At 39.8% G+C, this 10,968-nt stretch overlaps 1 pseudogene; it reads left to right on the top strand.

Moving 5' to 3' along the window:
* The first annotated feature begins 3,061 nt into the window (after positions 1–3,061).
* Positions 3,062–5,353, top strand: LOC112060209 (zinc finger BED domain-containing protein 5-like; annotated as a pseudogene).
* The last annotated feature ends 5,615 nt before the right edge of the window (positions 5,354–10,968 follow it).

A 10,968-nucleotide genomic window follows, 5' to 3' on the forward strand; every position in this document is an offset into this window, starting at 1 on the left:
AGTTTTATGTTCCCAACGTTAATAGACTTGCAGATGAATAAGTCAAACCAGATGCTGGTTAGACACAAACTCTTTTTATTTGTCACAGAACCTGAAGAGGGATCTATTTGGAAGAGGGACTCCATGCACAAGCAAGGATCTACGGGTGAAAATAAGGCTCCATCAAAGCCATGGGAGCGATGCAGGATTACAGATTCCATCATTTTTTCTAGAAAGACAGATTTATAATAATAATAAATGGAGATATCCCATCTCCTAGAACTGGAAGGGACCTTGAAAGGTCATTGAGTCCAGCCCCCTGCCTTCACTAGCAGGACCAAGTACTGATTTTGCCCTAGATCCCCAAGTGGCCCCCTCAAGGATTGGACTCACAACCCTGGGTTTAGCAGGCCAATGCTCAAACCACTGAGCTATCCCTCCCCCAATTTAAGATGGCTGTTGGCATCCTGTAACTTTACATTAGACGGTTAAATCATTCGGCTGCAGACACTTCACAATCCCAACCCATGGCAGTGGACTGGCTAGTTCACTCATTTCTCAGTGCTGGAGATCTGGCCTCAAATCATAGATCAGGTCATGGGTGAAAATGAGTTTATTGGTTTCCATCTGTTTGGAGTCCTCACACAGTTTAATGCAGCTCTGCATGATTCCCAGTTTCCTCTTATGAGAGGTCTAGCACTCCAATAACGGTATGTGGCTTAGCCAGGTTCAGACTGAGCTGCATTGGCAGAGCTACATGGGGAAAGTTGCACATCACTTAACCTTTCTATAGTGTATCTGGCATGAACCAATGCTATTAGAGTCTCATTTTCATGCGCACTCCATTCATTCATACATTGTACACTTTATAAAAAAGGTGCTTCCTACCCAGCCTGGATCAGTATTTATTGTATGAGAAGTAATATGTGCTTTTCCACAATGTCCTTATTCCAAAAATAGATAACTATATCTTTGTAAATATTTTTCCTCCTGTTTTCTTATTACTCTTCTGTATTGCTCTCTTCATGTCTGAACCTATGCTTACACACGAGTATGCCCCTTGACTACTCTTATGTACATAAATGTTTGAAGGGGAGAGGAGCCCATGAAGAATTCACATTTCCCTTACCCCTTCTTCTTTGGCTGTGTCATCATTACTTCTTTTTTCTTCAGGTTTTCCTCACCTTTAAAATCTGTCTTTCTCTCTGTCAAGGTTCCTTCCCCACTCTGAACATTAGGGTACAGATGTGGGGACCTGCATGAAAACCTCTAAGCTTAACTACCAGCTTAGATCTGAATTTGCTGCCACCACCAAAATGATTTATGAGTTATTTGGGAAACTCCGTCTACCTCCCCCCTCTCCCCAGAATATCTCCCTCCCAAGTACTATAACCCTTCCCTAGGTAGCCTTGAGAGACTTTTCCACCAATTTCCTGGTGAACACCGATCCAAACCCTTGGATCTTAAAACAAGGAAAAATTAATCAGGTTCTTAAAAAGAAGGCTTTTAATTAAAGAAAGGTAAAAATCATCTCTGTAAAATCAGGATGGAAAATAACTTTACAGGGCAATCAGATTCAAAGAGCCCAGAGGAACCCCCTCTAGCCTTAGGTTCAAAGTTACAGCAAACAGAGGTAAACCCTCTAGCATGCCTTGCCTGGCTGTTACTTACAAGTTTGAAATATGAGAGACTTGTTCAGAAAGATTTGGAGAGCATGGATTGATGTCTGGTCCCTCTTAGTCCCAAGAGTGAACAACCCCCAAAACAAAGAACACAAACAAAAGCCTTCCCCCCACCAAGATTTGAAAGTATCTTGTCCCCTTATTGGTCCTTTGTGTCAGGTGTCAGCCAGGTTACCTGAGCTTCTTAACCCTTTACAAGTAAAAGAATTTTGAAGTCTCTGGCCAGGAGGGATTTTATAGTATTATACACAGGAGGGCTGTTACCCTTCCCTTTATAGTTATGACACTCTCTAAATATGGAGAAGTTCTGTTCTGAAGCTAATGCTTCCAAAATAAAAGAATAAATATCAGACTTTGCCTGCACTAAGTTACAGCATGGATTCTTTATCCTGGATAAAAAGAGTCAGCAGGGGAGGGCAGACTTCAGACAGTCATCCTTCTAAAATGAGAGAAACAAGGAGGGTGAGGTGATATCTTTTATTGGATCAACTCCTGTTGGTGAGAGAGAGAAACGTTCGAGCTTACACAGAGCTCTTCTTCAGATCTGGGAAACATATTGAGAGTATCACAGCCTAATACAAAATAGTAGAGATTGTTTAGTGTAAGTATTTAATGAATATTTCAAGGGACCATTCAAGATAAAGTGATCCATTAACACCCCTCCAGTAATGGGGGAAAATGTTAGTGGGCCTGACCCTGAGAGAGGCTAAGCACCCTCATTTTAATAAATACAAAGTATCTCTTGAGATCAGACCAAATATTCTTTCCTTCAGCACAAATAGTTCAGCTGGTTAAACCGGGGGCTGCTCTATGTATTTTGCCGCCCCAAGCATGGCAGTAAGGCAGGCTTTGGGGGCATGCCTGCAGGAGGTCCGCCGGTCCCGCCGGTCCCGCGCCTTTGGCGTACCCGCCATCGAATTGCCGTCGAAGCCGTGGGACCAGCAGACCTCCTGCGGGCATGAGAGCACAATGTGGATAGGCACAATTTGGCCGTAGGTCTGTAGATGGAACAAACTCTTAAGGGGAGCTTCAGGAATACCTGCTCTAAATTATTTCTTAAAGTCTTTAAGAAATAACTTGGAGTTGTTGTATAACTGCAAAGCCAAAAAAAAAAAACCCGACCCCAAAAGACTCCAAATGAATTTTGCACCTGCTTTCATTTGGAAAATGTCAGTCCCTACAGCAGTGTTTCCCAAACGGTAATACGTGGAACATTGGTGTTCCGCACAATGTGAATAGGTGTTCCATGAAAGAATCATAATTTTAAAAAAGGGTCTTTAAATTTTTTTTTTAATTTTAAATTTGGCATATTTGAAGCATAGTTTACAACTCTTTTTGAATGACTATAATTTAACATTAAACTCTTTTTCCAGTTATTGATAGATCTCGTATTGAATATCATGGCGTAAAGAGAATGTGGCACGCAAGCATGTTGACGTCTACCCCTTTTGGGCACGTTTCAGTTAGTGACATTGTACCCCTTCCGCTTCGAGGCTGCACGAACTGCAGCAGTATGCACACACCATTCTCTTTACACCATGTTGAGTATAACATATTCACTCAACACGTTCAAACCTGTGGGTCTTTACCGTGTGTGCAATAAGCACAACTAAACTAGCTTCGCTCAAAACAATATAAATATTTGTGAGAAACAAAATTTGACAAAAATCAGTATTTCTAAATATTGTTACTAAACCTAATCACCATGGATTTGTGACTAAAAGAAGGAACTTTGAAACGAAAAGCAAGTTCTTCTGGTACTCCAACTGTGGCTGAAATAAACGAGCAAAATATTGTGACACTTCAAAGTGAGGATGAACAATTTTTGTTGCTGAAAAATCTGTCAGTACTAGTGAGTTATCCAAGGTGAAAGAATTTCCACCGAAGTATATCAAAAAACAGGAAGAAGCAGGTGTTAAAAGACGGAAATGAAAGTATGATGAAAGTTATTTGTCTTTCGGTTTTACGTTTGTTGGACATAAAGATGTTCCTGATGCGCAGTGCGTCGTGTGCAACAAAATACTAGCAAACAGTTAATTGGCTCCTGCTAAACTTCGTAGGCATTTGGAAACCAAGCATGCTGAATACAAAGACAAAGATATACGTTTTTTCAAGAGAAAGCGTGACTCACTTGAAAATTGTAAACTTTCAGTGATTAAAATTGCTAAAACAGACAATAAAAGTGCAACAGAGGCATCTTATCGAGTAAGTTACCGTGTAGTGCTTTCCGGAGAAGCTCACACTATTGGAGAAATGCTTATCAAGCCTTGTGTGAAAGATATTGTAACGTGCATGTTGAGCGAGCAGTCTGGTAAAAAAAATGATGCTGTACAGTTGTCAAATAATACTGTTGCACACCGTATTAAAGATCTTGCCGATGACATAGAAAAAGAGCTAGTTTACCGACTGAAAATTTGCCATGAGTATTCCTTGCAGCTAGATGAGTCCACTGACATTTCAGGACTTGCTGTGCTTCTAGTATTTGTCTGATATAGATTTAATAATATTATTATTATGTGAATCTTATGTGAATCTCTGCAAAGCAACACAACTGGAGAAGAAATATTCAACCACATCAACAACTTTTCAGAAAGCATGAAATTAGTTGGGGAAAATGTATTGATGTATGTACTGACGGTGCTCGGGCAATGATCGGGAAGATGTAACGCGAATCATAAGTGTGGCACCAGAAAGCACTAAGAGCCATTTGTATTCTACACAGACAAGCACTTGCAGTTAAAAAAAATACCAGCATATCTGAAAATTGTGTTCAATGAAGCAGTACAAATGATCAATTTTGTCAAATCTCGACCCACTTCAATCCAGGTTATTTAAAATTTTGTGTGAGGAAATGGGCAGTCAGCACAAAGCGCTTCTTTTACATACGGAAGTGAGATGGCTAGCCAGAGGAAAAGTGCTTGTGAGGCTTTTTGAGCTTCATAGTGAACTACTGGTATCCTTCACTTCAGATAATTCAGGACGAAAATGTAATGACTGACAAATTTCTTATGGCTAATGAGACTTACGTATCTTGCAGATATTTTTCAAAATTAAATGAAATCAATCTGTCACTGCAAGGAAAGAATGTGACCATTTTTACTACAATGGATAAAATTTTGTCGTTAAAAAAGAAACTGGACTTGTGGGCATCTTCTGTAGAACAGCATAACTTTGACTGCTTCCCTACAGTACATGAATTTCTGACTGAAATAAATTCTACAGTGCATGAAGAAGTTTCCAGCACCATTTTACAGCACTTACATGACTTGCAGGCCTCTTTATTAGAATATTATTAGAATATTTTCCTACAACTACTGATGATAATGCTTGGGTTCGAAATCCGTTTGTAATTACAGCCAAACCAGTCGGCTTTACTGTGCACGATTCTGACAACCTAATTGACTTAATTACTGACTCCGATTTGAAACAAAAATGTAAGGATCTTCCACTGAATAATTTTTGGAGCAGCCTAATAGAAGAGTACCCTAATATGGCTAAACGTGCAGTTCGAGTGCTCCTTCCTTTTGCTACAATTTATTTGTGTGAGACGGGATTTTTGTATTATACTGCAACAAAAACCAAATAGGAATAGACTTGATGCTGCGCCTGACATGAAGATTCAACTTTCCAGCATTATTCCTAATATGAAGCGAATTTGTGATAGAAAAACACAGAAACACCAATCCCATTAAATCCAGACTTGTTTTTCTGTTTATAAAAATAGATTTTCCTAGTAAAAATCTAATTTGTTTGGTGTTTGTGTATATATAAAAACAGGTTTTTTTTTAAGTAGAACACTGTTTTTAATTTTGACTGTTGCACTTGATTTTTGTACTACTTTATACACGTTTTCCAGTTAGAAATTGTTAGTTCAAGTTATTTTAAATTTGTATTTTTGCTTTGTTTTATAAAATAAAATATATTTGAGCATAAATAACACAATTTTTATTTGAAAACCACACAACTACAAAATAATATTATAAGTGTTCCATAATAGGCTAAAAAGTGTTCGGTGGCCAAAAAAGTTTGGGAAACGCTGCCCTACAGCATGCCTTTATGCACCACTAGCTCTTTGCCTTTTCAAAATGTTCCTAGTAAGCAGAACACTGGGCAAAAAAAAGATATAGGATCTATTCTGGGTTCTGCCACTAGTTGCCTGTGTTGCCTTAGGCCAGTCACTTAAATTTCCCTGAGCCTGTTTTCCCATCTGTAAAATGGGATAGTACTACCCTCTCTGCCCGGCAGAGCTGTTGAGATTTTGCTCATTGATGTTTGTAAAGCACTAAAGTAGAAGACACCATAGAAAGGCAAAGTATGATCATTATGAAAGGTCTGAGCTCTCAAAATTAAATAGTCTGTTTTTTTACAGCATAAAGGACTGAAGATATTACACAGATTTTTTTATTACATTATTGAATAAAATGGTTTGCTGTTCATGTATTTTTATTTGTTTCCTGGCTTTTCAGTGGATGGAAGTCATATGAAGGGAGTTACAACGGGGAGAAAAAAGTGTACAGGCCAATATCTTGTTGGAGCACTACCATCTTGATGACTAGAATGTCTCATTTCTAATAAAAAGCCTTACAGTTCTGTTTGAACAAGCCCATAATGGGCTCCTAGCTTTTCCATCATACATCTCATCATTTTATTCAGTGAAAAAATACAGACTTCTCTGGTTTTGGCCACAGCTTTTTCCTTGGCTCAGTTACTGCAAAGCTGAATGCTAATATAGGACACAAAAGTTCCTGGATACAGCTCCCACAGAACTGCAGCTCACAACTTTGGCAACCCTATCCCAACTACTTCAAAGCCAGAATGTATGGAAGGTAGCCATACAGATTAAACTGAGTTGATTTAATAGAGTGTGGTCACAGGAAACAGAGCAGTAATATGTACAGAGAGGGGACGGCTCTCAGAAAAGAACATCACTCCTATAGATGACTAACCTTTAAGTTGACGCCTTGCTGGCCTCTGCTCACGGCAATCCTGATGTTTACAAAACGCATTTCCAATAAACCTTGGACTATGAGCACAAGAAAGATGACTTGCCTACTGCATTCTAATTTTTTTACTCCTACACACTCATCACTAATCCTTGGTCAGAGCAAACCAGATGTAAATTAATCTTCATGTTTATCCTTTGCCGCAACTTTTTTGCAAAGCTTACCAGTACTTAACCAACTGAGACACATTATTTTATTCCATTAACAAAATACCCTTCAAAAACCGTACACCACTTTATGCACTATCCTTCACTGAGTTACCATATTATTGTACTGGTAGTTGCCCCTTTACTTCTTCCCGCAATGTCCTTATTACTCTATTATTATCCTCTCAATATAGTTTGTCTAATACAGGCTTGTAAGCTCTTTGAGGCCAAGGTCATGTTCTTTCAGCTTTTTAGGAGGCACTTAGCAAACATTTTGAGTGCCATGATAGAAAATAAATAATGGTAATGAGAAAGGACGGCTTAGATTATGTCCTTACATCTTATTGCTTGTTGTCTGTAGGAACAACTGTTGCATGGACTCAGCTAGATTCCTTTCTTGATAAGCCATTTTATACACCAACATATTGCCTGTCAAGGAATTGCCTGCACAAGCAAGCAATCCGTTCCCATGGGTCAAGGTGTTTTCATCAGACACATTATGTCACAGGCATTTTTTCCTCAAAATGTTTAATCATACCCATTTCATCATGCCAATGGTTTGATTTATTGTTACAAATACATTTGATTTCTTACACAAACTGTACATATTTTAATGAAAACTAGCTAACTGCACTCAAGAAAATCTAACTAGAGTGGCACAATGATGGTGGAGTCTCACATCAATCTTAACAAACAAGGATTCAGCAGTGTAGTGTCATGAACAGGTTAGCTGGAAGTTCAAAAAGTAGGCTATCTAGACCATGATCTAAAAAAGCACTTAAGCACGTGAGTTGTCCCATCAACTCCAATGGGATAACTCATGTTTAAAGTTAAACATGTGTTTAATACTTTTCTGGCTTTAATGGGAAAAAAGTACCTTTCTTCTTGCTTTTATAGACTTAAAGACACTATGTAACAAAACTAAACCAAGAAATTATGTAAATGCACTTAATTGTATTTTAAATAAATATTCATAAACTTTGAACCTAGATATGAAAATAATATTCTTACAGAAAATAACCTCAAACAAAATCTACTCAACTATATGTAAATATTTGTAAAAGGGTAAGAATAACAAAAACAGAAAAGGGGTGGTGGAGTATGAGAAATGTAGGTAAATATGGGAGGAATAAAGAGAACTTTAGAGTTTTATTTAGATCAGTAGAATTTTCCCAATCACTTATATATTAACAGAACACTGTGATCTCCCATTCAAAAGTGAAGGGCAGGTTTAAATTCATCTCAGAAGTTCTGATATTGTGGGCTCCTGAAGGGCACAACTATATTACATATTATATTTTTGAATGTCTTGATTGATTGATTGATTGATTGATTGATTGATTAAATATTGACAGTGTAATTTCTTCTATGCTGAAGCATGCTTTTGACTCTGCATCACAATTCGGGCCCAAGACTGTAAGGTGCTAAACACCATCACACTCATGGAACCAGCAACTCTAAAACAAATGGGAACTGAGGGCACCCACACACCTTACAGCACTTACTATTTCTGTATTGGATAGTAAGTTTGAACAACTTTTCACTCCTATGAATTAGTTCCATTGAAGACTTAAAAGTGGAAGTCTGGCAATATGCTATCCTTCTCTCTCCAATACAGCTGGTATGTTTCCTCCCTTACATTACTTTTCCGGGACCTATACATCTTTTCTTCACAATCTCAGATAGCAAGGTTCAGGGTTCTGCAGTGCATCCAACTCCCACAGCATCATCTTTTTATCTGAGACATATTTAACTGTCTATCTTATTCTTCAGTTTCTATAACAACAAGGATAGTTTTCTTAATTTATCATGAGGTTTCAGAGGCTAGCGCACTGGCCTATGTAAACAACTTCGTACCTTTTTCAGTCTTGGGAGAACAACCAATCATGTGGGTTTAAAATCCTATGGATAAGCAGGTACCTGAGTCTGCTATCCACTCACGTATTTGGAAGCACTTACACTTTCTGAACTTGTTTTCCATTTTCATCTGCCAGACATAGAATGATGTTGTTATCTATGGCAAAGATGACTGCCTAGTGACCTTTGAGCATGTTTTTGCAGCCTGTGGTGATCCCGCCCTTCTGTAAAACCTGCACTTTAGACTCTGTTGCATCGGTGTTATGCACTGGTATAACACTCCTCTGCAAGTGGAGGGCTGTGGCATACAATGGAGTCTGGAACGCAGAAGTAGGATGGAATACATGAGATTGGGGTTTGAAATACTTTTATCCGATTGTGAACTCAGTACTTCAAAGTGGAGGTGCATACCTATTTGACGTGACTAATTAGAACATAGATATAGAACCTAATCCAAAGCCCATTAAGTCATGGGGGTCATTCCACTTTTCAGGGGGCTGATGTCAGTTGAGCTACACTCATTTACATTAGCTGAGGAGCTGGCCCAGAATTGGATCCTAAGTATAAATTCTGAGGTACACAGGGAATGACAGGAAGGGACTGCAAAGAAAAGGAATCAGGAAACTGGAATATGTAGCAGGCAACTCCAGTTACAAGTGCCCTGAGCCTCTATTAGCTTCTAAAACTGACCTTCCTTTTTAGCCCCCTAATCCTCTTCAACCCCTCACCTTCCTCAAAGCATCCATGAACAAAGACAAGGAAAGAGCAGTTTTAATCCATTGACAGGAATAATAGAAAAGGAGAGGGTGCTAACATACTTTTCCTTGATTGTTGGGCACTCATTTTAGTTCAGAGGTGGGCAAAATATGGCCCGCAGGCCATATCCGGCCCGCGGGACCGTCCTGCCTGGCTCTTGAGCTCCCGGCTGGGGAGGCCAGCCCCCAGCCCGTCCCCTGCTGTCCCTCCTCCCCCACAGCCACGCCGCCGCATGGGCAGTGCTCTGGGCGGTGGGGTTCCGCGCTCCTGCCGAGCAGTGCGGCAGCGTGTCAGGCTCCGTCCGGACGGCGCGGCTGCCAGACATGCTGTTCTGAGTGGCATGGTAAAGGGGCCGGGGAGTTGGAGAGCAGGGGGCAGTTGGATGGGGTGGAGGTTCTGGAGGTCAGGGGATGGGCGGGGTTGGATAAGCATGGGAGTCCCAGGGGGCCTATCAGGGGACGGGGGTGTGGATAGGGGTCAGAGCAGTCAGGGGACTGGGAGCAGAGGGGCTGGATAGGGGGTGGTTAGGGGACAAGGAGCAGGGGGAGTTGGGTAGGTCAGGGGTTCTGAGGGGGGCAGTCAGGAGGTGGGAAGTGGGAGGGGTCAGATAGGGGACGGGGATAGGCAGTTTGGGGAGGCACAGCCTTACCTACCTGGCCCTCCATACAGTTTTGCAACCCCAATGTGGCCCTTGGGCCAAAAAGTTTGCCCACCCCTGTTTTAGATCCTCTTGAAAAAAACATTTAAAAAAACATGAAATGGGTAAATATATTAACGCTCAGTGGTGCAGCCCTGGAGCTGTCTGAGCTCCTCTGCCCCTCCTTTCTCAAAACAAATCCAGCAAAATAAGAAACACAAATTAGAAGAGTGGCTGCCCTTAAATTTATTCCAGGTACTCAAGGTAACTAATTTCAGTATTTGCAATTATACAACAGTATCTGTAGTATCCAAGATATTTCCAATAAGGACCCTAGTAACTATAGAAGTAGTAAAAAGGAATTGTACAGATAGGACAGCATTTCCAGTTTTAGCTATCATTCAATTGCCTTCCACATGTAATTTAAAATCTGGAAAGTTTGGAGCATTACAATATATTTTTATATTCCTTTTAGATTTTTTTCTTTTGAAATAATGTATCTTAAACTGTCAGTTGTCCTTATACTTTACCAGCAGGAACAAACCACAAGTTGTGGGATGATACTGTATTTTTTTTCTAGAATTATTGTTTGATGTCTTGATGTCTTCTGACTCTGTCAGGTGATCCCTTTTCAGACCAATTATTTTTGACCACTGTAACCAAAAGAGCTGACTCTTGCATGAAAAAATATTCTTCTGTTACCAGTTTTCCAGTGGTAATTGTCTATAATTACAGTACATGCTCACCCTCTTTATTAAAGATCTTAAACTCTTGTGCAGTTAATCTACATGAAAAATACAAGCTTGTCCTTTCTCTTGCAAGGCTAATTTCTGTCCCAACTTGTGTTGAGTTGATCTTCTTGTTCGTTCAAATGAGTTAGAAGGTCTTTTTATAAAAGTCATAGAGTG

Source organism: Chrysemys picta, chromosome 11 (assembly GCF_011386835.1).
Source record: "Chrysemys picta bellii isolate R12L10 chromosome 11, ASM1138683v2, whole genome shotgun sequence".
Classification (NCBI taxonomy): Eukaryota; Metazoa; Chordata; order Testudines; family Emydidae; genus Chrysemys; species Chrysemys picta.